This window comes from Euprymna scolopes, chromosome 46, assembly GCF_053919585.1.
Source record: "Euprymna scolopes isolate OS-2025 chromosome 46, ASM5391958v1, whole genome shotgun sequence".
Classification (NCBI taxonomy): domain Eukaryota; kingdom Metazoa; phylum Mollusca; class Cephalopoda; order Sepiida; family Sepiolidae; genus Euprymna; species Euprymna scolopes.
Window position 1 is genome coordinate 20,539,101 of NC_136527.1, and position 27,670 is coordinate 20,566,770.

Sequence of the window (27,670 nt, forward strand, 5' to 3'; positions counted from 1 at the left end):
TATAGGTACATTTATACATACATACATACATATAGGTACATTTATACATACATACATACATATAGGTACATTTATACATACATACATATAGGTACATTTATACATACATACATACATATAGGTACAGTTTTACATACATACATACATATAGGTACATTTATACATACATACATACATATAGGTACATTTATACATACATACATACATATAGGTACAGTTATACATACATACATATAGGTACAGTTATACATACATACATATAGGTACATTTATACATACATATAGGTACATTTATACATACATACATATAGGTACAGTTATACATACATACATACATATAGGTACAGTTATACATACATACATATAGGTACAGTTATACATACATACATATAGGTACAGTTATACATACATACATATAGGTACAGTTATACATACATACATATAAGTACATTTATACATACATACATACATATATATAGGTACATTTATACATACATACATATAGGTACATTTATACATACATACATATAGGTTACATTTATACATACATACATATAGGTTACATTTATACATACATACATATAGGTACATTTATACATACATACATACATACATATAGGTACATTTATACATAAATACATATAGGTACATTTATACATACAGACATATAGGTACATTTATACACACATACATATAGGTACATTTATACATACATACATATAGGTACATGTATACATACATATAGGTACATTTATACATACATACATACATATAGGTACATTTATACATACAGACATATAGGTACATTTATACATACATACATATAGGTACAGTTATACATACATACATATAGGTACAGTTATACATACATACATATAGGTACATTTATACATACATACATATAGGTACATTTATACATACATATAGGTACATTTATACATACATACATACATATAGGTACAGTTGTACATACATACATATAGGTACAGTTATACATACATACATATAGGTACATTTATACATACATACATACATATAGGTACATTTATACATACATACATACATATAGGTAGATTTATACATACATACATACATATAGGTACAGTTATACATACATACATGTAGGTACAGTTATACATACATACATATAGGTACAGTTATACATACATACATATAGGTACAGTTATACATACATACATATAGGTACAGTTATACATACATACATATAGGTACAGTTATACATACATACATATAGGTACATTTATACATACATACATACATATAGGTACATTTATACATACATACATACATATAGGTACAGTTATACATACATACATGTAGGTACAGTTATACATACATACATATAGGTACAGTTATACATACATACATATAGGTACAGTTATACATACATACATATAGGTACATTTATACATTCATACATACATATAGGTACATTTATACATACATACATACATATAGGTACATTTATACATACATACATCCATATAGGTACAGTTATACATACATGATGATTGCAACGTCTTGTCAGACGAGTGCCACTCCCTTAGACATTTTAAATCCATGAGCCCAAATGCCTGTAGTATCTATACAAAGATGATGTTACAGAGTCTTAGCTTTGTACGACAGCTAAGTCTCTCTCTCGGTTCAAAATGTTGAGATCCAGCAATAAGCAAGAGCAAGATAGCCAGCAACAAATTAAACTGCAGACAAGCTTAATGCGGGTACTGGTCTCCCGCTTTATGGTTATTTAAATCAGAGATTTGCTTCTCCTAGAAAGGTTGTCTTCACCACAGCTTACGGGAGCCCTCTCCACCCCAATACACATATACACACGCACAAATATACACTGTGCTAGTTGGCCGTTGACCCAGAAAAGAGTTCATTCGCCCTTTGGAAGGTCTTGTTTTTAATCCTCCAGCGAGACTAGCCACCCTCCTCACCAAACAAGTCTGGTGGGGGAACCAGTTTAGTCGCCGGTGACCCGACTATGAGGTAGGTAGTACTAGGTTACATGGTATCAGTGGCATATGACATGACCTGACATAAAAATATACACACATACATATATACATACATATAGGTACATTTATACATACATACATGCACATACACATAGGTACATTTGTACACACATACACATAGGTACATTTGTACACACATACACATAGGTACATTTATACATACATATACATGCATATAGATAAAAAAAAAAAAAAAACTTCATTCAGTCTCGATGGACTATGGACTCCTGAGTCAACATCGTTGAATACCAGTGGTAAGTGGAGGTTCAAGACGACTGTAAACAAATGTCGAGATAAGCGGAAAACACATACAGCGCCTGGTACTAGCCAGGCTCAATACATACATACATACACATACATATAGGGAACATACACATACGAACACATACTAGAAATAAAAATAGGTTTAAGGCTCCTAAAAGTCGTACTAGAATTGTCTGCGAGGACCCGTGGTGCAGTGGTTAGAGTACTTGGTAAAATCAATTGTAAAAAGTGATATTCTCCTTAGTGTGGGCGATCGAAAAATACAATTTTTAATTACTTAGGACCTCTATCCAGTCATGGCTGACAGAACAAGAGCATGCTACCCCCGTGAAGTAAATAAAGGGTTCCGCTCGAAATTTCATCAGAAACGTTCCCGAGTTCAACAAGATACACCTGAAGAAGGTCGGAGGTTATATCGACCGAAACGTTGTGAAAATCACACTCAAGATGAGAATAGTGGTCCGATGAATTCAAAGAATATAAAAAAAAAGCTCTCGGTTGGTATCAATAAAAAGCAGGGGTTTGTACGCCCTATACCCCGCATTATTATCTTGAAAGAAAAAAAAAATAAAGAAATAAACACATACACATCTACGTAGACTTAACGCTACACCACAAGTATGTGGACAAGTAGTTTAGTTTTCTTTTTTTTTTTTTTTTTTTTTTTTTTTTTTACTTTGTTTAAACAAAAAACGAATACCTCTTGATTGGAAAAAAAAAAATCTACCAAAATCAAAAGTTAAGCAATGTTTAGTCTGGTCAGTGCATATATTTGGGGGGGGGGGTCTATATGCCTGTGAATATGCGGTACCAAATAAACATGTTGTATTAGGTTTTGGCATAAGTTCCAAACATTTTTTTTTTTTTTTTTAAGAAAATGAAAGAATTGGAACAACAAAAGTGTGAATCCCATCGACTGAAGGTGGCGTAGAATTATATTTTTTGTATAGTTGTTTGTTGGCGTCTCTGATAAATTACCAATAATGGCACTAGTTAAAAAAAAAATGGTATTAGTTAGAAAAATAGTGGTATTAGCTGAAAAAAGATAATGGTACTATTTGCAAAAAATAATTATATTAGTTAAAAAAAAAATGATATTAGTTAAAAAAATTATATTAGTTAAAAAAAACAAAATAATGATATTAGTTAAAATAAAAATAATGATATTAGTTAAAATAAAAATGATGATATTAGTTAAAATAAAAATGATGATATTAGTTAAAATAAAAATGATGATATTAGTTAAAAAAAAATGATGATATTAGTTAAAAAAAAATGATGATATTAGTTAAAAAAAAAAATAATGATATTAGTTAAAAAAATCATGATATTAGTTAAAAAAATAATGATATTAGTTAAAAAAATAATGATATTAGTTAAAAAAAAATAATGATATTAGTTAAAAAAAAATAATGATATTAGTTAAAAAAAATCATGATATTAGTTAAAAAAAAAAATAATGATATTAGTTAAAAAAAAATCTATAATGGTACTAGATAAAAAAATATAATGGTACTAGTTAAAAAAATAACAGTATTAGTTATGAAATGGTATTGAACAAAATAATGGTACTAGTTAAAAAAAAAATAATGATACTACTTGAAAAATATAATAGTACTAGTTAAAAAAAAATAATAGTTAAAAAAATGTTTCAACTGAAAGTTGCGTAAAGGTATCGACAAGGTATGGCATAAGGGTCTACTTCACAAGATTTCCAGCTACGGTATAACTGGAAATGTTTTCTCAATCATTAAATCATTTCTCTCCGATAGGCTCATAAGAGTAGTGGTAGATGGACAAAAATCGGAGGCCTGCAATATAAATGCTGGAGTCCCTCAGGGGTCAATCCTGAGCCCAACTCTCTTCCTGATCTACATCAATGACCTCCCTAAACACATACTTAAATCATTCGTTGACATCTATGCTGATGACACGACCATCTACGGCAACACATCAAAGGCTGTAAATGACAAAGTTCTCTCTGATTCTCTCTCCTCTGATCTCGAGCGCGTGGTTCAGTGGGGGAAGATGTGACTGGTTACCTTTAATGCATTCAAAACCAAACTCCTATCCTTACATCATCAACGCTCTGATCCCCAGCTGGCATCAATTGTGATGGATGGCTCTCGTCTGGGTGAGGCCCCGTATTTTGACAAGCTTCTGTGTTTGACCTTTACTCCTGATCTGAAATGGAACACGTACATCAAGTCTGTTGCCAAGGTCGCTGGAAAGATGGTGGAATCCTTTTACCGCTCCAGAAGATATCTCACTACTGATGCAATTCTCTATCTATATAAAAGCCAAGTACGGCCAAGGATGGAATACTGTTGCCATATCTGGGCAGGAGCTGCCAAAAACAGCCTATCATGCCTTGACAGAGTACAAAATAGACTTCGTGGTTTAGTGGGGGATGCCCTTTTCTCTACCCTGCAGCCCCTCTCCCACAGAAGAGACGTTGCGAGCCTATCCTTGTTTTATCGTTATTTTCATGGCAGGTGCTCGTCTGAACTCCAATCCCTGATCCCCCCTCGCCAATCTTTCACGAAAAACACCCGTCTAGCTGAATCCACTGTGAAAAATTTCCCCCACTCTATATCTGTGCCTAAATCAAAACGCGGATTCCATGAACAAAGCTTCTTTCTTAGAACTGCACGCCTGTGGAACTCTGTTCCGTCTGCATGCTTCCCTCCGGACTACAACTTGGATGTCTTCAAGTCTTATGTTAACAAATTCCTAAGTAACCGCTCCCTTAAGTAAACACTTCATCAAATCTCCACACTAACGTAATGTACTTGCAATAACCCTTATCCCTGAGTGGCTTCCGGGCCTTGATAAGTGGTGATCACTGTGTAAAAAAAAAAGAATTATCACAAAATTACACGTCATCTTTTCACCCACTTCTCTACATGTCTGATGGCCATCTTCCTTCAAAAGCACCCTGAGTTGGTCTTTGTCTATTTTGATTGGTTTTCCGAAACGAGGAGCGTCATTGGGGTCAAAATTACTATGTTTGACTCCGATAAACCAATTCTCTCAGCTATAGCGTTTTCCCCATATATGGCGCAAATATCTTCGGTCACTTCATTCGCTTTTTTACCTCGATAAAAGGCAAAAAAAAGGTCTCGAAAATATGAATTTTAACCTACTTTACAAGCCATTTGACTTTTCTGAAAAAACTTATATGAGCAAAAAAAAAAAACGATGACCATTATCTTGTAAAACAGAATATGTGCATTCTAATTATATATAACACTTTGTCAAATATCAAAACATGTTTTAGAACAAAAATTTTTTATGAAACGCCGGGGGAGAAAAAAAAAAAAAAAATGACAGCATCTTCTTTGCAAGAAGCAAGCTTCGTTTTGAATTCAATGTTTACAGGTGTTTTGAAGGTTTTGGGCATATTTTTTTTTTTTTTTTTTTTTTTACAAGAGTACCCAGCATAATATAAACACCAACATCCCCATGTTAAGAACGGCTTTCAGAATAAACACCCTCAACCTCACCTTTTAAGAACGGCTTTAGAAATAAACACCCCCAACCTCCTGATGTTAAGAATGATTTGGGGAATAATCACCCCCCCCCCAACCTCCCGATGTTAAGAAGGGCTTTCAGAATAAACACCCCTAACCTCCTCATGCTGATAACGGTTTTAGGAATAAACATTACCAACCTCGGAAGCCATTCTTAACATGGAGATGTTGGGGTGTTTATACTACGCAGGGTACTCTCTTAAAAACTTACCAAAAAATTCAAAGCACCTGTAAACCTTGAATTTAAAACGAGGCTTGCTTTTTCCAAAGAAGATGCAGCCATTTTTTTTTTCTTTTTTTTTTTTTTCAAATCCGCTCAGAAAAAAAATTAAGATTTTTTTTTTTTTTTTTTTCAATATTGCAAATAATTTTAAAAAATCTATTGTCGTTAAATAATTAATTAAATATTTATTTATGTACAGTTGTTTTTTGAGGTTTTTTTTTTTTAAACTAATTCATTTGAAAACCTGTGCAATCCCAGCGTAACACCTTTGCGTACAATTTCGTGTATCCTGATGATCCAGCAGGTGTCTCATTGCTAATGCAATTCGCCATCTATATAAAAGCCAAGTACGCCCTAAAGTAAAATACTGTTGGCAAATCTGGGAAAATATTAGGCCAAGGAGTTTGAAGGTAGAATTCTCAGGTAGGGTGCTATTTGTCATGGATATAAGGGGTTGGGGGGGGGCGTCTTGTAATTGTTAAAGGAGAGCAGTTTAGTCTTACTAGCATTAAATGTTACCATCCATTTGTGGTCCCATTCCACTACGGTCTCGAGGTCATTTTCTAACGATTCTGCCATTGTCTTAGATTTATGTACATCTACTCTTCCCTCAATATGAACTGGAACAAATGCATAGAAGACATTGCAAAGGCTGCTGCAAAGAAGGTGGGTTCCCTCTATCGAGCTAGAAGACTACTCAAACATGAGAGTATCCTATACCTCTACAAGGCCACCATTCGCCCATGCATGGAGTATTGTTGCCACATCTGGGCTGGTGCATCTACCACAAGTCTCTCCCCCTCTTAGATAAATTCCAACAAAGAGTTGTCAATCTAATTGGTCCCACTTTATCAACTAAGCTCCAGCCCCTGTCCCATCACCACAATGTTGCATCACTGTGCCTCTTTTACAAATATTTTAATGGAATGTGTTCTGATGAACTCGTTTCACTTGTGCCCCCTTCGATGTACATATCCCCCGACAAACCCGCTTAGCAATAAGATTCACTGTTGTAGAGTTTTCACTGTTGTTATCCTTATATGCCAGAAAGCTTTCTATTCTAATAGTTTCTTCCCTCAAACAGCTAGACTTTGGAATTCCCTTCCTGCTGCCTGCTTTCCTGGCAATACTATATGCAGAAGTTGAAATGTAATGTAAACAAATGTCTTCTTACGCTTTCCAAGACATGGCCCTAAATAGTAGCCTCTTACGTCCAAGTGGCGATATGCCTTTGTAAGGGGTGAACATGAGTTTTAAAAAAAAAAAAAAGAAAGAAAAAAACGGCTTCAAAACCTAGCAGGTGATGGCCTTTTCTCTATCCTAGAACCTTTTTCCTCACAGAAGAGACGTTGCAAGCCTGGCTCTGATTGATCATTATTTTCATGGCAAATGCTCGACTGAGCTCCAATCTATGGTCCCCCTTTGCCAAACTTTTAGAAAAAAAAAAAATCGACTAGCTACAACCACTATAAACGATTTCCACCACTCTTTATCTGTTCCTAAATCTAAACGCAGATTCCATGAACAAAGCTTCTTTCCTAGAACTGCCTGCCTTTGGAACACTGTTCTGCTGGCCTGCTTCTCGGTTGAATACGACATGGTAGCCTTCAAGTCTAATGTAAACAAGTTCTTGTTGAGCCGTTCTCATAAATAATCAAATTTTATCGAATTTAAACCATTAGCGATTACGTGCTCGTCTGAACTCCAATCCCTGGTCCCCCCTCGCCAATCTTTCACGAAAAACACCCGTCTAGCTGAATCCACTGTGAAAAATTTCCCCCACTCTATATCTGTGCCTAAATCAAAACGCGGATTTCATGAACAAAGCTTCTTTCTTAGAACTGCACGCCTGTGGAACTCTGTTCCGTCTTCCTGCTTCCCTCCGGACTACAACTTGGATGTCTTCAAGTCTAATGTTAACAAATTCCTAATGAACCGCCCCCCTAATTAAACACTTCATCAAATCTCCTCACTAACGTAATTTACTTGCAATAACCCTTATCCCTGAGTGGCTTCCGGGCCTTGATAAGTGGTGATCACTGTGTAAAAAAAAAAAAAAAAAAAAAAAAAAAAAAAAACTACCATTACCACTTTACATTCATTAACTTATCCTTGAGTGGCCATCAAGCCTTGATAATTGGTGACTTCTATGTAGAAATAGAAGCTATACACACAAATACGATTGATGGATCGTGAAGCATAAGTAAAATAAGGGTAAGGCGTTTATGAGGCAAAAACTCTACAAATTTGAAAAGTCATATAAGAATTTCTTTGGCGCCACCGATTTAAAAAAAAAAAAAAAAAAAAAAAAAAAATTGTACAACACTACCTATTGGATTCGTATTTATTATGTAGTTAAATTTTCTAAATATTCATATTTTTAGAACCTAAGTCATCACTAGGGCTACGACAACAGCATATTCTTTTCATTTTTTTGACTCTCGAGTGTGTATCCGTTGATATTTTATATGCTTTTATATAGAGTGATGTGGTTCTCGGTTGATTAACTGTCTGTGTTGGATATATACTCGAGAGTCAAAACAATGAAAAGAATATGCTGTTGTCACATCTCTATTTATCAAAGAACCTACTGTTGATTTTATACGCCAGGCCCTCCTTCTTGTGCGTTGATAATGCTTCACAAATTCACTTGCGATGTCAGGCTGTATAAAAGTGGTCAACATCGAACTGTTTCTACTTTAATGGGACTTTTTTGATTGTCGATTTTCGATACTTATCGGAGGCATTTCGATACAAAACCTCCTGTTTAGACTAGGACAACAGCATATTCTTTGCATTGCTTTGACTCTCGAGTGTGTATCCGTTGATATTTTATATGCTTTTATATAGAGTGATGTGGTTCTCGGTTGATTAACTGTCTGTGTTGGATATATACTCGAGGGACAAAACAATGATGAGAATATGCTGTTGTCGGAGTCCTAGTGATGATGACTTGAAAATCAAAACAAATGAGCCAGGTAGGAATAAAATTAACTTTTATTGGAAACGCTAACATTTATTTCTCGTGTATATTTATTTTTTTGTATAGTTGTTTATTGGCTTCTCTGATACTTTACCAATAATGGTACCAGTTAAAAAAAATAATGGAATTAGTTGAAAAAAAATAATGGAATTAGTTGGAAAAAAATAATGGTACTACTTAAAAAAAACAATGGTATTAGTTATAATGATACTAGTTTTAAAAAAATTGATGGTACTTGTTAAAAAAATAATGGTACTAGTTAAAAAAATAATGGTATTAGTTAAAAAAAAATAATGGTACTACTTGAAAAAACAATGGTATTAATTATAATGATACAAGTTTTTAAAAAATTGATGGTACTTGTTAAAAAAATAATGGTACTAGTTAAAAAAATAATGGTATTAGTTAAAAAAAAATAATGGTACCACTTGAAAAAACAATGGTATTAATTATAATGATACTAGTTTTTAAAAAATTGATGGTACTTGTTAAAAAAATAATGGTACTAGTTAAAAAAATAATGGTATTAGTTAAAAAAAAATAATGGTACCACTTGAAAAAACAATGGTATTAATTATAATGATACTAGTTTTTAAAAAATTGATGGTACTTGTTAAAAAAATAATGGTACTAGTTAAAAAAATAATGGTATTAGTTAAAAAAAATAATGGTACTACTTGAAAAATAATGGTATTAAAAATATAAGGGTATTAGGTAAAAAAAAATAATGGTACTAGTTGAAAAATAATGGTATTAGTTGAAAAAATAATGGTATTAGGTAAAAAAAAATAATGGTACTAGTTGAAAAATAATGGTATTAGTTGAAAATAATAATGGCATTAGTTAAAAAAAAATAATTTAGTTAAAAAAATAATGGTATTAGTTAAAAAAAATAATAATAATGGTATTAGTTAAAAAAATAATGGTATTAGTTAAAAAAAAAATAATAATGGTATTAGTTAAAAAAATAATGGTATTAGTTAAAAAAAATAATGGTATTAGTTGAAAATATGTTTGACCAGGAACAGATATCATAAGTCAAGACACTGGAAAGAATATGCTGTTGTCACATCCCTAGTTATCATTTATTAATTAGTGTCATATGCTTCATTGACAATCCTGTTGAAATGAGTCGACCTCGTCAAACAGTTGAAGTTGATAAAAAATAAATTCATATGTCGCAAATACAATCGTAGATAATACAAGAAAGCACAATAAGTTTTTGATATTAGGGACCAAGAAACAAACGACGACGACGATGATGGTATCACGTTTCTGAATTTTTTAGATGAAGATTGGTCAATCGTATTATTTGGATTCATCAGACTATTGTTCTTATCTTGAGTGTAATTTTTACGTTTCGGTTGATGCAATCTCCGACCTTCCTCGGTCTATCCTGTTGAACTCGGGAATGTTTCTGTTGAACTCTGGAATTCGGACGGAATTTCGAGCGGAACCCTTTATTTACTTCACGGGGGTAGCATGCTCTTGTTCTGTCAGCCATGACTGGATAGAGGTCTTAAGCAATTCGCAATTGTATTTTTTCAGTCACCCACACTAAGGATTGAAGCTTCAGCCTTCAGGAGAATATCACTTTTACAAGGACCCGTGGCACAGTGGTTAGAGTACTGGGAAAATTGTAAAAAGACATGTTCTCCTGAAGGTTGAAGGTTCAATCCTCAGTGTGGGCGACCGAAAAAATACTTGGACGATTCCAATATTTTTCCCAATTCCGATACAATTACCGATTCCGTTCACATTCACATGGAAGTTTCCGTAAATTGCATATTCAATGGTAGTTTAAAGCCTGGCAGTAATGTTGTAGCTTGCTGCCCAACTCCCTACATAGTACCCCAGTAGTTGTTGCCCCTGATAGTAGCCCCCTACACCAAAGTGGCAATGTGCCTTGTTTGGGGTGAAAATGTAATAAACCACGTAACATCAGAGAGATCACGAACTGCAAAGCAGAATCGTTCAAGTCGGCGCTGGATACCTGGCTGAAGTCTGTACCAGACGAACCTCAGATCCCCGGTTATACCGCTATGAGACGCAGTGAATCCAATAGCTTACGCCACATGTTTGTCTGTGTAAAGAGGGACAGCAAAACGGTGCAGCGGTCTATTGATTCGACGACGCCTATACCATCCCAACTGGAGGCCGCTTGCCGCAGTGATCTTGGAGGGCTCTGACCGCCGAAAGACATCACACAAAAAAAACAAAAATTTTAAATTAGGCATCAATTTTTCCGATTTTTACAATTCCTGATTCCGATCAATTGTCCCAACACTAAAAAATACATTTGCGAATTACTTTGGACCCCTGTCTAGTCACGGCTGACAGAACAAGAGCAAACTACCTCCATGAAGTAAATAAAGGGTTCCGCTCGAAATTACGTCCAAATTCCTGAGTTCGATAGAAAAATTTCCGAGTTCGACAAGATGCATCTAAAGGATGTGTAGGTTACATTGACCGAAACGTTGTGAAAATCACACTCATGATGAGAACAGTAATCCGATGAATCCAAAGAATACGGATGATGGTATCAGTTGAAAAACAGAGATGCTGAAATTCTTGTACCCATCATTCAGCAATATGTTCGACAAGGAAGACACATAACAAATTGCTGGTGAGCATATAATGCCCTGCTTCACCAATTTGGGTACAAGTTTGCGTACTTCTGCACTTTAATGGCCGTTTTTACGTAAGTCTCGCTCTGCAACCCCCCTGCGGACAACGGAAACCTCAAAATTATATGAGCGAATGAAAATCAATAAAAAAACGAACGAAAAAAGAAAGAAAAGAAAACAACCTACCGTAATAATTTCATAAATTTTACGGTTCTATTTATTTATTTACTTTTTTTTTTTTTTTGGAAGGTAATGAAAGTTTTTTTGGGGGGGAGGGGGTTAAGTTTTGTTTGTTTGAATTAGTAAACAAATATATTTTTTGTTTTGTTTGCGAACGAAAAAAAAGAAAAAACAACCTACCGTAATAATTTCATAAATTTTACGGTTCTATTTATTTACTTTTTTTTTTTTTGGAAGGTAATGAAAGTTTTTTGGGGGGAGGGGGTTAAGTTTTGTTTGTTTGAATTAGGAAACAAATATATTTTTTGTGTTTTTTGCGAACGAAAAAAAAGAAAAAACAACCTACCGTAATAATTTCACAAATTTTACGGTTCTATTTATTTATTTACTTTTTTTTTTTTTTTGGAAGGTAATGAAAGTTTTTTTGGGGGGAGGGGGTTAAGTTTTGTCTGTTTGAATTAGTAAACAAATATATTTTTTGTTTTGTTTGCGAACGAAAAAAAAAAGAAAAAACAACCTACCGTAATAATTTCACAAATTTTACGGTTCTATTTATTTATTTACTTTTTTTTTTTGGAAGGTAATGAAAGTTTTTTTTGGGGGAGGGAGTTAAGTTTTGTTTGTTTGAATTAGGAAACAAATATATTTTTTGTTTTGTTTGCAAACAAAAAAAAAGAAAAAACAACCTACCGTAATAATTTCATAAATTTTACGGTTCTATTTATTTATTTACTTTTTTTTTTTTTGGAAGGTAATGAAAGTTTTTTGGGGGGGAGGGGGTTAAGTTTTGTTTGTTTGACTTAGTAAACAAATATATTTTTTGTTTTGTTTGCGAACGAAAAAAAAGAAAAAACAACCTACCGTAATAATTTCACAAATTTTACGGTTCTATTTATTTATTTACTTTTTTTTTTTTTGGAAGGTAATGAAAGTTTTTTTGGGGGGAGGGGGTTAAGTTTTGTTCGTTTGAATTAGGAAACAAATATATTTTTTGTTTTGTTTGCGAACGAAAAAAAAAGAAAAAACAACCTACCAATAATTTCACAAATTTTACGGTTCTATTTATTTATTTACTTTTTTGTTTTGGAAGGTAATGAAAGTTTTTTTGGGGGGAGGGGGTTAAGTTTTGTTTGTTTGAATTAGTAAACAAATATATTTTTTGTTTTGTTTGCAAACAAAAAAAAAGAAAAAACAACCTACCGTAATAATTTCACAAATTTTACGGTTCTATTTATTTATTTACTTTTTTTTTTTTTTTTGGAAGGTAATGAAAGTTTTTTGGGGGGGAGGGGGTTAAGTTTTGTTCGTTTGAATTAGGAAACAAATATATTTTTTGTTTTGTTTGCGAACGAAAAAAAAAGAAAAAACAACCTACCAATAATTTCACAAATTTTACGGTTCTATTTATTTATTTACTTTTTTGTTTTGGAAGGTAATGAAAGTTTTTTGGGGGGGAGGGGGTTAAGTTTTGTTTGTTTGAATTAGGAAACAAATATATTTTTTGTGTTTTTTGCGAACAAAAAAAAAGAAAAAACAACCTAACGTAATAATTTCACAAATTTTACGGTTCTATTTATTTATTTACTTTTTTTTTTTTTTTTGGAAGGTAATGAAAGTTTTTTTGGGGGGAGGGGGTTAAGTTTTGTCTGTTTGAATTAGTAAACAAATATATTTTTTGTTTTGTTTGCGAACGAAAAAAAAAAGAAAAAACAACCTACCGTAATAATTTCACAAATTTTACGGTTCTATTTATTTATTTACTTTTTTTTTTTGGAAGGTAATGAAAGTTTTTTTTGGGGGAGGGAGTTAAGTTTTGTTTGTTTGAATTAGGAAACAAATATATTTTTTGTTTTGTTTGCAAACAAAAAAAAAGAAAAAACAACCTACCGTAATAATTTCATAAATTTTACGGTTCTATTTATTTATTTACTTTTTTTTTTTTTGGAAGGTAATGAAAGTTTTTTGGGGGGGAGGGGGTTAAGTTTTGTTTGTTTGAATTAGTAAACAAATATATTTTTTGTTTTGTTTGCGAACGAAAACAAAGAAAAAACAACCTACCGTAATAATTTCACAAATTTTACGGTTCTATTTATTTATTTACTTTTTTTTTTTTTTGGAAGGTAATGAAAGTTTTTTTTGGGGGAGGGGGTTAAGTTTTGTTCGTTTGAATTAGGAAACAAATATATTTTTTGTTTTGTTTGCGAACGAAAAAAAAAGAAAAAACAACCTACCAATAATTTCACAAATTTTACGGTTCTATTTATTTATTTACTTTTTTGTTTTGGAAGGTAATGAAAGTTTTTTTGGGGGGAGGGGGTTAAGTTTTGTTTGTTTGAATTAGGAAACAAATATATTTTTTGTGTTTTTTGCGAACGAAAAAAAAGAAAAAACAACCTACCGTAATAATTTCACAAATTTTACGGTTCTATTTATTTATTTACTTTTTTTTTTTTTTTTGGAAGGTAATGAAAGTTTTTTTGGGGGGAGGGGGTTAAGTTTTGTCTGTTTGAATTAGTAAACAAATATATTTTTTGTTTTGTTTGCGAACGAAAAAAAAAAGAAAAAACAACCTACCGTAATAATTTCACAAATTTTACGGTTCTATTTATTTATTTACTTTTTTTTTTGGAAGGTAATGAAAGTTTTTTTTGGGGGAGGGAGTTAAGTTTTGTTTGTTTGAATACGGAAACAAATATATTTTTTGTTTTGTTTGCAAACAAAAAAAAAGAAAAAACAACCTACCGTAATAATTTCATAAATTTTACGGTTCTATTTATTTATTTACTTTTTTTTTTTTTGGAAGGTAATGAAAGTTTTTTTTGGGGGGAGGGGGTTAAGTTTTGTTTGTTTGAATTAGTAAACAAATATATTTTTTGTTTTGTTTGCGAACGAAAAAAAAGAAAAAACAACCTACCGTAATAATTTCACAAATTTTACGGTTCTATTTATTTATTTACTTTTTTTTTTTTTGGAAGGTAATGAAAGTTTTTTTGGGGGGAGGGGGTTAAGTTTTGTTCGTTTGAATTAGGAAACAAATATATTTTTTGTTTTGTTTGCGAACGAAAAAAAAAGAAAAAACAACCTACCAATAATTTCACAAATTTTACGGTTCTATTTATTTATTTACTTTTTTGTTTTGGAAGGTAATGAAAGTTTTTTTGGGGGGAGGGAGTTAAGTTTTGTTTGTTTGAATTAGTAAACAAATATATTTTTTGTTTTGTTTGCAAACAAAAAAAAAGAAAAAACAACCTACCGTAATAATTTCACAAATTTTACGGTTCTATTTATTTATTTACTTTTTTTTTTTTTTGGAAGGTAATGAAAGTTTTTTTGGGGGGAGGGAGTTAAGTTTTGTTTGTTTGAATTAGTAAACAAATATATTTTTTGTTTTTTTTGCGAACAAAAAAAAAAGAAAAAACAACCTACTGTAATAATTTCACAAATTTTACGGTTCTATTTATTTATTTACTTTTTTTTTTTTTTTGGAAGGTAATGAAAGTTTTTTTGGGGGGAGGGGGTTAAGTTTTGTTTGTTTGAATTAGTAAACAAATATATTTTTTGTTTTGTTTGCAAACAAAAAAAAAGAAAAAACAACCTAACGTGATAATTTCATAAATTTTACGGTTCTATTTATTTATTTACTTTTTTTTTTTGGAAGGTAATGAAAGTTTTTTTGGGGGGAGGGGGTTAAGTTTTGTTTGTTTGAATTAGTAAACAAATATATTTTTTGTTTTGTTTGCGAACAAAAAAAAAGAAAAAACAACCTACCGTAATAATTTCACAAATTTTACGGTTCTATTTATTTATTTACTTTTTTTTTTTTTTTGAAGGTAATGAAAGTTTTTTTGGGGGGAGGGAGTTAAGTTTTGTTTGTTTGAATTAGTAAACAAATATATTTTTTGTTTTTTTTGCGAACAAAAAAAAAGAAAAAACAACCTACCGTAATAATTTCACAAATTTTACGGTTCTATTTATTTATTTACTTTTTTTTTTTTGGAAGGTAATGAAAGTTTTTTTGGGGGGAGGGGGTTAAGTTTTGTTTGTTTGAATTAGTAAACAAATATATTTTTTGTGTTTTTTGCGAACGAAAAAAAAGAAAAAACAACCTACCGTAATAATTTCACAAATTTTACGGTTCTATTTATTTATTTACTTTTTTTTTTTTTGGAAGGTAATGAAAGTTTTTTTGGGGGGAGGGGGTTAACTTTTGTTTGTTTGAATTAGTAAACAAATATATTTTTTGCTTTGTTTGCGAACGAAAACAAAGAAAAAACAACCTACCGTAATAATTTCACAAATTTTACTGTTCTATTTATTTATTTACTTTTTTTTTTTTGGAAGGTAATGAAAGTTTTTTGGGGGGGAGGGGGTTAAGTTTTGTTTGTTTGAATTAGTAAACAAATATATTTTTTGTTTTGTTTGCGAACGAAAAAAAAGAAAAAACAACCTACCGTAATAATTTCACAAATTTTACGGTTCTATTTATTTATTTACTTTTTTTTTTTTTTGGAAGGTAATGAAAGTTTTTTTGGGGGGAGGGGGTTAAGTTTTGTTCGTTTGAATTAGGAAACAAATATATTTTTTGTTTTGTTTGCGAACGAAAAAAAAAGAAAAAACAACCTACCAATAATTTCACAAATTTTACGGTTCTATTTATTTATTTACTTTTTTGTTTTGGAAGGTAATGAAAGTTTTTTGGGGGGAGGGGGTTAAGTTTTGTTTGTTTGAATTAGTAAACAAATATATTTTTTGTTTTGTTTGCAAACAAAAAAAAAGAAAAAACAACCTACCGTTATAATTTCACAAATTTTACGGTTCTATTTATTTATTTACTTTTTTTTTTTTTGGAAGGTAATGAAAGTTTTTTTGGGGGGAGGGAGTTAAGTTTTGTTTGTTTGAATTAGTAAACAAATATATTTTTTGTTTTTTTTGCGAACAAAAAAAAAGAAAAAACAACCTACTGTAATAATTTCACAAATTTTACGGTTCTATTTATTTATTTACTTTTTTTTTTTTTTTTGGAAGGTAATGAAAGTTTTTTGGGGGGGAGGGGGTTAAGTTTTGTTTGTTTGAATTAGTAAACAAATATATTTTTTGTTTTGTTTGCAAACAAAAAAAAAGAAAAAACAACCTAACGTGATAATTTCATAAATTTTACGGTTCTATTTATTTATTTACTTTTTTTTTTTTGGAAGGTAATGAAAGTTTTTTGGGGGGGAGGGGGTTAAGTTTTGTTTGTTTGAATTAGTAAACAAATATATTTTTTGTTTTGTTTGCGAACAAAAAAAAAGAAAAAACAACCTACCGTAATAATTTCACAAATTTTACGGTTCTATTTATTTATTTACTTTTTTTTTTTTTTGAAGGTAATGAAAGTTTTTTTGGGGGGAGGGAGTTAAGTTTTGTTTGTTTGAATTAGTAAACAAATATATTTTTTGTTTTTTTTGCGAACAAAAAAAAAGAAAAAACAACCTACCGTAATAATTTCACAAATTTTACGGTTCTATTTATTTATTTACTTTTTTTTTTTTGGAAGGTAATGAAAGTTTTTTTGGGGGGAGGGGGTTAAGTTTTGTTTGTTTGAATTAGTAAACAAATATATTTTTTGTGTTTTTTGCGAACGAAAAAAAAGAAAAAACAACCTACCGTAATAATTTCACAAATTTTACGGTTCTATTTATTTATTTACTTTTTTTTTTTTTGGAAGGTAATGAAAGTTTTTTTGGGGGGAGGGGGTTAACTTTTGTTTGTTTGAATTAGTAAACAAATATATTTTTTGCTTTGTTTGCGAACGAAAACAAAGAAAAAACAACCTACCGTAATAATTTCACAAATTTTACTGTTCTATTTATTTATTTACTTTTTTTTTTTTGGAAGGTAATGAAAGTTTTTTTGGGGGGAGGGGGTTAAGTTTTGTCTGTTTGAATTAGTAAACAAATATATTTTTTGTTTTGTTTGCAAACGAAAAAAAAAGAAAAAACAACCTTCCGTAATAATTTCATAAATTTTACTGTTCTATTTATTTATTTACTTTTTTTTTTTTTGGAAGGTAATGAAAGTTTTTTGGGAGGAGGGGGTTAAGTTTTGTTTGTTTGAATTAGTAAACAAATATATTTTTTGTTTTGTTTGCAAACAAAAAAAAAAAGAAAAAACAACCTTCCGTAATAATTTCATAAATTTTACTGTTCTATTCATTTATTTTATTTATTTATTTATTTTGGTGGAAGGTAATAAAAGTTCTTTTTGGTGTGGGGGGATGATAAAAGTTGTTTCTTTAAATTAGTAAACCAATATTTTTTTGTTTTGTTTGCGAACAAAAAAAGAAAGAAAAGAAAACAACCTACCGTAATAATTTCACAAATTTTACTGTTCTATTTATTTATAAATTTTTTTTTTTATGGGGGGGGTAATAAAAGTTTTTTTTCTTTGAACTCGTAAACAAATATATATATTTTTTTTTTTTTTTGTGTGTATGGAAAGTTATTTTCGTATTGTATTCGTTAAATTAATGAAAAAGTATTTACGCATTTTTTGGTTTGGGGATATCAAAATATTTTTCGTTAAATAAAATAAAATACACATCAAATGCGTTTGAAACCAAATCACAATGTAATATTAGGAAAATAAGCAAATATTTTATTTGTTTAAAATTTATCACAAATATATTTCGGAGGTATACTCCATCTTCAGTGTGTTGTTTTTTTTTATTCCCTTTTTTTCTTCCTTGCCATGTTGTAAATTTGGAAAAAGAAGTCTGTTTGTAAAGAGCCGCGTGTTGTATCTGGCGGTTGTGCAGAGTTAACATGAGAATAGCGTCAAGAATGAGAGTTCAATAGAAACGTTGTTTTAATTTGAATAAAATAAAATACGCATCAAGTGCGCTTGAAATCAAATCACAACGAAATATTTGACATTATTCTCGCGTTACCTACGCACAGTTCAAACATTTCAAAATACAATCGCCAGATACAACACGCGGCGCTGTACAAACGGACTTCTTTCTCCAAATTTACAACATGGCGAGGAAAAAGAAAAAAAGAAACGAAACAACACACTGAAATTATGGCTGTGGCTAATTATAAGATGTTTTAAACTCTTTCCTTTCTTTTCTTTCTTTCCTTCTTTTCTTTCCTTTTTTTTTCTTCTTCCAATTTTTACCGTCTGCTTGCTGACTCATTTTTTTTCTTTCCTTTCTTTTTTTCTTTCCTTTCTTTTTTTCTTTCCTTTCTTTTTTTCTTTCCTTTCTTTTTTTTCTTTCCTTTCTTTTTTTTCTTTCCTTTCTTTTTTTTTCTTTCCTTTCTTTTTTTCTTCCAATTTTTACCGTCTGTTTGCTGACTCATTTTTTTTTTCTTTCCTTTCTTTTTCTTTCCTTTCTTTTTTTCGTTCCGTTCTTTTTTTTTCTTTTTTTTTCTTCTTCCAATTTTTACCGTCTGCTCGCCGACTCAATTTTTTTTTTTTTTTTTTTTTTTGCTCATTCTGTATAATCTGGTGGTTTTCATCGTTGCCGAGTAAAACTCACAAAAAACGGGCACTGAAGTGCAGAAGTACCCCAATTTTGTGGATCCTGATGACCAAACATGATTGACAGATCGTCGAGCATAAATAAAAAATAAACTGAGAGGTATGAACCGCCCCCTTAAGTAAACACTTCATCAAATCTCCACACTAACGTAATGTACTTGCAATAACCCTTATTCCTGAGTGGCTTCCGGGCCTTGATAAGTGGTGATCACTGTGTAAAAAAATAAATAAATAAACTTGGCAAATTTCAACAGCAACTCCAAGAATTTCTTTGGCATCACTGATTTAAAAAAAAAGAAGGATTTTTGACAATATCTACTGGATTCGTATTTATTATATTAGCAGACTGCCCGGCATTGCCCGGTCGTAAAATACACTTAAATATGATATTTTGATGAATGCAGATTTCGTATTTATTTTTTTTTTCTTTCCTTTCTTTTTTTCTTATTATATTAGATTGGACAAAATTTTTCAACAAACTTTAATTGGAAAAAAAAAAAAATTGTAAATTAGTAAAAAGTTTTAGAATAGAAGATGTTATTTTAAAAAAGAAAAGTCCTCTTCATCTTTGCAAATTCAATATTGGATTTTTAAAAAAATTATTTTATTTTTATTTTTGTAATTTATTTTCTGAAACATTTTTTTTTTTTTTTTTCATGCATTGCAATTGTTGTTGAGCTTTAAAAATAATGAAATACGATTTGGGAAATTGAACGGCTACACAAATGCGGAACTCTGTTCCGTCTGCCTGCTTCCCACCAGACTACAACTTGGATGTCTTCAAGTCCAATGTTAACAAATTCCTAATGAAGCGCCCCCTTAAGTAAACACTTCATCAAATCTCCACACTAACGTAATGTACTTGCAATAACCCTTATCCCTGAGTGGCTTCCGGGCCTTGATAAGTGGTGATCACTGTGTAAAAAAAAAAAAAAAAATGCACATATTTTGATTGCAAATATTAGGTTATTAGGTTTATTTGGTGAATAAGTTCTTCTTCTTCTTCTTCTTCTTCTTCTTCTTCTTCTTCTTCTTATTATTATTATTATTATTATTATTATTACATGAAAAACAGGTCATGGTGTAACTGGTGGCAGGCGTAGTAGCTAATAAGACATGGTTGTTGTGTTGTTGAATGTATATATAATTTTCTAGATAAAATCATATATGCACCTGACAATTCTTTTGCTGTTATTCTCAAAATCAACACAGAGACGAATTTATCAACATAAGTTTTATTTACAATTTCAGCTTTTTGCCCATTGACAAAGAAAGAGAGATGTTAGTAGTGTGAGGTTGGTTAGTGCGTCTCGCTTTCCCTATGTTGTCTCTTCTGAGATCTGAGATAGGACCATGATCTCATTTGTGTCAGCATTCCATTTTTATTTGCGTTGAGATTATGGAGATGAGTGTTGATCGTGTTTTTCGGTTCGACACAATGCAGCGCCAAAACGAAAGGAGCCAATCTGAGAACGTGCCGTCCAAAAGTGGGCATTACAGAACGGGAACGGGAAGGGACAGAACGGGTAATTATATTTTGATATGTTGGGAATTTGTGTGATGTTGTCTCATGTTTCAGGCCCTTTTTTTTTTTTTGTCTAAGCAACTTGTCTGATACGGATGGCTCGTTTGGTGCTGACGTGTGTAGGAATCGGAAGCATAATTCTCGTTATTGGAGAGAGAAATAAATATTTTTATTCTATTTAAAGAAATTCTAAAATGCGTGGTACTCATGCAGTATAAGGCCCATTGTTATTGGAATCGTGAACAGTTTACGGAAAATGGCACAAGGTGCCGAAACGCTGAGCGCTTAAATCCTGTTTTATTGGAATCCTTCGAGATGAGTAATTTGTATATTTTATTTATTTATTTGCGGACTGTTATCCTCATCTTTATTGTTGTTGCTTCACGACGTTTCGGCCAATTATTCCTCTGGCCTTCGTCAGGTAGTTAACCGCGACGGGGTAGGAATGCCGAGTCTCTTAACTGTATCTTCAGCAATTACTGCCTTCCATAGTTGTCGTCAGACCATGTTTTGTGCCAACTAATCCTCTGGCCGGATTTGGGTAGGATTGAAACCGCTATCTTCAGGCAATGCTCTCCTAGAACTGCAGAGATTCAACGCCTCTATTCACTGTGCCATGGACCCAACTATGGAAGACAGTAATTATTGGGGATACAGGCACGAGACTCGGCATTCTTATCGTGTGTCATGGTTAATTTTTGTATTTCGGAAAAATTCTGGCACTTTTGCATTACACGGACAGCACCATTGGTCAAATAACACTTTTGCATTACACGGACAGCACCATTGGTCAAATAACACAGAAAATAAGTAACAAACAAGATTTTTTTTTTTTTTTTTTTTCCGAACACAAAAATATTTGAATACGAAAACATTTCTTGTATAAAAATTTATCAAAATATAATTGTAAAAACATTTATCGAAAACTCTGCGTAATAAAATATAATTTTAATAATTTTTTTTTTCCGAACACAAAAATATTTGAATACGAAAAACATTTCTTGTATAAAAATTTATCAAAATATAATCGTAAAAACATTTATCGAAAACTCTGCGTAAGAAAATATAATTTTAATAATTTTTTTTTTTTTCGAACACAAAAATATTTGAATATGAAAAACATTTATTGTATAAAAATTTATCAAAATATAATCGTAAAAACATTTATCGAAAACTCTGCGTAAGAAAATATAATTTTAATAATTTTTTTTTTTTCCGAACACAAAAATATTTGAATACGAAAACATTTCTTGTATAAAAATTTATCAAAATATAATCGTAAAAACATTTATCGAAAACTCTGCGTAAGAAAATATAATTTTAATAATTTTTTTTTTTTCCGAACACAAAAATATTTGAATACGAAAACATTTCTTGTATAAAAATTTATCAAAATATAATCGTAAAAACATTTATCGAAAACTCTGCGTAAGAAAATATAATTTTAATAAAACAAGTTTTTGAATTAAAGCAACATTGGATTTTTTTTTTTTTTTTTTTTTTTTCCTGGAACATATTTTGGTGCTTCTACACTTTATTGTCGAAATTGGAGACGCCATTTTATTTCACGCACCTGCTGTCCAAATTTAGGGGAGAAATCATTATATTAAAAACTATTGCTGAAGCATGAAATAAATAACAAAAAAATTAAACTTCCGGAAACAACTATGAAAAAAAGTAAAAAACAGTGAAAGAGAACATATATCTGTAATTTTTTAATTGGAAATGTTTTGATTTCATTAATGAAAACGGGAAAGTTTTTCATGGAACATTTTTTTTTTTTTTTTTATTAAAAACAGAAAATGAAATGACATATTCATAATGGTTTAAACTGGGCAAGAGGTGTATCAGAATTTTTTGGGAATTTTTAACACCCCCAACACGAAACTGCGAATAAAATATAAAAAAACTCGTAATTTCTCTTTTAAAGGTGGGTTGTTTATTTTCTTTATGGATTATACTTCCAAAATAAACTATTAAAGTTGTATAAAAAGTAATAGAAATTTTTTTTTTTTTTAAACAGTAATGAAATTAATTGAATTTTATGAGTTCAGTATTTTTCAATTTTTAAACTTTAAAAATCTATCAAAATTTTTCTATTGATTCTATTTTTACGATATTTTCAGGGTCAATTTGAAATTTTATGCTCTTTCCAATAAACTGAATATAATATTTTAGACAAACGTTTTTTTTAATTCACGCCCCCCCCCATTTTGAAATCTCTATTAAAAAGTAAATAATTAATTTACTCACCAAAGTTTTATACATCACAAATTGAAGATAAAAGATCAATAAATAACATACTCTAATTTAAAACAAAAAAGAAGTGTTTTTTTTAGAAATTTACCTGTAAAGTCCGAAGTTTAAAACCTTTTTTTTTTAAACCATGTTGTTTTGTTTTTTGTTTTTTGTTTGTTTTTTTAATGAAACCTTGGTCCTTGCTCCTTTAATTGAAAAAAAAAATAGGGGTTGAATTACATTTTTCGAGTAGTTATAAGCTTGGAAAAACAGCGGGTCGAATTATTCAATATTTTTCATGCATTCGTAAGGTCAGTTTCTGACACAGTGACACACCATTTGAAAACCAAAACAAAGCCAAAACATTTCTTGTATAAAAATTTATCAAAATATAATTGTAAAAACATTTATTGAAAAGTTTGCGTAAGAAAATATAATTTTAATAAAACAACATTGGATTTTTATAAAATAGTTTTTTTGTTTTTTTTTCCTTTCTTTCCGGAAGCAATACATTTCCGGAACAAATACGTTTCTGGAAGTAGTAAATGTTAATTTTAGGTAAATTTATTCTTTCCCTTTCCGGAAGCAATCGTTCTCCAGTTTAATTTTTTTGTTATTTATATCGTGCTTAATGATTTCTCCCCTGGATTTGGACAGTAGGTTTGTGAAATAAAATGACGTCTCCAATTCCGTCAATAAAGTGTAGAAGCACCCATATTTTGAAGTAAAATAAAATTGGATTTTTTTTTTTCCGGACAATTTAATGATTTAAATGAAATGTTTTTTTAATTAAAGTGAGATTGGATTTTTTTTTTTTTTTTTTTTCTAAAACATTTTTGGAATTAAAATAAAATTGTCATTGCAACAAAATATAATTTTAATTTTTTCATGTTTCATGCCACCTCTTGAAGGGTCAATAGTTTTAATTTTTAAATTAATAAACAATTTGAATGAAGTGCCACCTGACGACAGTTTTATGAAACGCCCCCCCCCAAAAAAAAAAATGGCGCCGCCCGTGTAATGCAGAAAGTGCCAAAATTCGGAATGAATAATTGGTCCAAATCAATCTACTGACGGTTGTTTTTGTCTTATTTGGATTTTTCGGACTACCATTAACATCTTGAGTATTTCGCACAGCGTTTTCATCGACGTAACCTCCGACCTTCTTCAGCTGCATTTTGTCAAACTCGAGAATTTTTCTGTCAAATTCAGGAATCTGCACAGAATTTTAAACGGATCTTTTTATTTAATTCATGGGAATATTGTGTAGTATCTGTTCATGCACTGCACATTTTTGGTCTCGGTTAATGAAGGAGAAATTCATGACTGATACATTTTTTTTGGGGGGGGGTACTTGTACAGTTTAATCAAGACATTAAAAATGAAAATATCGAAAAAAAAGGTTATATTGTACGTATCTGTTATAGAATGAAGTTCTCCGAAAAAAAAATTCACTTAATTTCATCAAGTAGTTTTGTTGTTGTTGTTTTTTTTTTTTTTTTTTTTTTTTTTTTTTATAGCGAAAAAACAATTTGTCATGATACCGAGCAAAAGGTTCGATTTTTAAGAAGAAAAGCTAGAATTAAAGATGGGGAGGGAGTGTCAGCGCTTTAAATTGAGTTATCTCCCCGTGGCGTGTTCTAAACTCCAAACAAAAATTTTTAAAAATTCCAAGATGCTTGCCTTGAACGCGCCTTCATAAAAACGTGTTTTTCCGTTGTAAAAAAACAAAAAACAAAAAAAAAACTACTCGATCGAATTAAATGAAATTTTGGGTTTGTATTACTGTACACATAGATTCGAAAAAGTTGTCAAAAAACAAATATATAACAAATAAATGTTATCAAAGGCAAGATAAGTTACTTTTCTACCAAACTGGATATAATTTTCGTGTTTTCATTCAATGTAACATGTTTATTCAGCTCGAAAAGCATACAGTGTTTACCGATATATTGGAAAATTCAAAATGGCGACCGACTCTCTCTTTAACACGGTAAGTTCGGAAAAAGGTGTAATAAATAATAAACTAGACAAAATACTATTAAAAAACCACCGAATATATGTCAAGTTATGTCACGGTAACATATATTGAGCGAATTTCTAACAGTATTTTGTCGAGTTTATTATTTATTACATCTTTTTCCGAACTTACCGTGTTAAAGAGAGAGTCGGCCGCCATTTTGAATTTTCCAATACATCGGTAAACACAGTATGTTTTTCGAGCTGAATAAACATGTTAAATTGAATAAAAACACTAAAAATATATCCAGTTTGGTAGAAAAGTAACTTATCTTGCCTTTGATAACATTTATTTGTTATATATTTGTTTTTTGACAACTTTTTTGAATCTATGTGTACAGTAATACAAACCCAAATTTTTTTCGGAGATCTTCAGTCCAAAACGGAGACGTACAATATAACCTTTTTTTTTTTCGATATTTTCATTTTTTAATGTGTTGATTAAACTGTACAAGCACGAGAAATCCTTTAAAATTACAGCTGATAGAGGTTTGTAAGGTCGCTGAAAACGAAAATAACGTTTAAAATTCCAGTAAACGAGTAGTTATCAAGATATGAAAAAATTACTTTCCAAAAGATGGGGGATCACCTTTCTATATTAATTTAACGTAGAATGAGCACCTATTTCATGGCCATTTTTGGGTTTGTTATTTATTTATTTATTTTTTAGGGTGGTGTTTATTTTGTCACTTTTCGGGTTTGTTTTACTGTACATGTAGGTTCGAAAAAGTTGTCAAAAAAACAAATATATAACAAATAAATGTTATCAAAGGCAAGATAAGTTATTTTTATACCTAACTGGATACTTTTTTTTAGTGTTTTTATTTAATGTAACATGTTTATTCAGCTTTAAAAACATACAGTGTTTACCGATGTATTGAAAAATTTTAAATGGCGCCCGACTCTCTCTTTAACACGGTAAGTTTGAGAAAATGAGTAAAAAAAAATATATATATATACAAAATACAGTTAAAAAAAACCCACCGAATATATGTCAGCCTATGTCACGGTGACATATATTGAGCGAGTTGACAACTTTTTCGTATCTATGAGTATACTAATACAACCCCCATTTTTCTATGTTAATTTAATGTAGAATGAGCACCCACTTTATGGCCACCTTTGTTATTTTTTTTACTTTTTTTTTTAAGGAGTGGTGTTTATTTTGTAATTATGACCTGGTAGACCAACACAAAAGGGTGCCCCTTTTTTTTGGGGGGGGGGGCTGGTTTCTCCTCATTAAAAACCGATCTCATGTCTAACTCTACCGCCGTGGGGAAGCAAATAAAAAATTTAAAAATTAAAAAAAAAACTCATAGGTATATCATTGTTTCCCGCCATCAACCATGACTGAATAGATGTCCTAAGTAATTCACAGGATTGAAACTTCAGCCTCCAGAAGAATGGAACTTACACTTGGACAAAGGTTACATCGTTATTGAATGAAGTTCTCTGAAAAAAAATCATTTTTTTTTTCAGAATAGTCAGCAAAAAAAAAAAAAAAAAAAAAAATGGCTGAAAAAATTAAATATATGACAAATAAATGTTACCAAAGGCAAACTAAGTTATTCTTTGACTTACATGGATAAGTTTTGGGGGGTTTAATTTACTTGCGGTTCAGCCCGGCTTTGCTCGGACCCTATGTACTGTTCATAACTTTATGTGTATATGTACATATATATTAAAAAGTTTGACTCCTGTCCAGGTAACCTACATCTAAAATTTCAAATATTTTGACCCAAAATTAGCAGAGGAGTTTGGTAGAGTTTGCAAAGGTCAACTCTTTCAACTTTAACCTCTTGGCAACCAAACTTTCGCCCCAAAACTGATTAAAAAAGCTTGCTGCGTGTCTGAATACCCGTTATGTAAAATTTCAAATGTTTAGACCCAAAATAGCTTTTGCTAGAGACCGGACAGATCAACTCAAAATTTTCAAATGTTTAGACCCAAAATGGCTAGTTTGCTAGAGACCGCACAGGTCAACTTTTTTTTAACTTTGGCCCCCTGGCCGCTACATTCTTGGCTAAATTCTCGGCCAAAAACCGATTAAAAAGCTTGCCTCGTGTCTACATCTTTTACACCTCAAATTAAAAAAACTAAAGTTCAAATTAAAAAAACACAACTTCAAATTAAAAAACACAACTTCAAATTAAAAAAACTAAACTTCAAATTAAAATACACAACTTCAAATTAAAAAAATCCAAGTTCAAATTAAATTAAAATTTTATTACATGATAGATAAACCATTTATTCTCCAACAGGGAGGTCCTCTTCCCTGAGACATCTAGCGTGATGGCGTTGAACCCGATTACAGAATGCCTGAGACATGGCAGGAGTTACCACTTGGTAGGCTCGGTCGATGGCGGTCTCCACAAGACGAAGACGGTGCTCCACTTTTGTGATATCTTCCGGTTGTGGCACATGTATAACGCTCGGTAGATCCCTCTTGATGACGGCTTTGATGGCTGACCAGGCCATTTCGATGGGGTTGAGAGCCGGGCTGTATGGAGGCAAG

At 31.0% G+C, this 27,670-nt stretch overlaps 1 long non-coding RNA gene across 1 annotated transcript in view; it reads left to right on the top strand.

The window, feature by feature from the left end:
- The window catches only part of LOC145270520 (uncharacterized), a 31,330-nt gene continuing 3,660 nt past the window's right edge, over window positions 1–27,670 (top strand). The window contains exon 1 of the long non-coding RNA XR_013865413.1: window positions 1–27,219. This is a non-coding gene — a long non-coding RNA (uncharacterized LOC145270520). The remainder of the gene's footprint in view (window positions 27,220–27,670) is intronic.